We start from the raw sequence: 557 nt of genomic DNA, 5'->3' as shown, positions 1-557 counted from the left end.
TTAATGGTATGTAAACTACATACATATTTATGTGTATACATACCAGAGTTGTGAAAAATGCATTAAATTTTTTAATGCATAGCATTTTAATGTAAATGGAAAAAATTAATGCATCAATTTTTGAAATTTAATGTAAATGAAAATTTCAATGCATTAATTCCGAAGAAATAATGCTAATGGTTTTTTTTTGTATTAACATCAAAATGTTTAAATGAATGCTATTGCAATAATTTATTGCATTAAAATTATGACAGTTTTATTTTGAAGTAAAAATTCTTTGCTGACGTTGAGGGTAGAATTTTAAGGTCAAACAAGTAAGAGCAGGCTTCATACCTTTCATGAACATCTGAAAACTTTACTATAACAGATTAATGCATTTGAAAAAATTTATATATTCACAGCACACATAGATAGAGGAGTTCCATATATAAAAAATCTTATCTAAACAATCAGAGGTATGGAAGATATACCTTATATAGCACCAATCTAAGTGATTTTCACTGCTGTGTGATCGGTATGTAAACCGGTAACACAATTTAATGGGTTTAGCTTCCTAC

Source organism: Rhagoletis pomonella, unplaced genomic scaffold (assembly GCF_013731165.1).
Source record: "Rhagoletis pomonella isolate Grant_MI unplaced genomic scaffold, Rhpom_1.0 Rhpom_scaffold_00005, whole genome shotgun sequence".
Classification (NCBI taxonomy): domain Eukaryota; kingdom Metazoa; phylum Arthropoda; class Insecta; order Diptera; family Tephritidae; genus Rhagoletis; species Rhagoletis pomonella.
The sequence above is the reverse complement of the archived record's forward strand: the minus strand, read 5'-3'. Positions refer to the sequence as shown.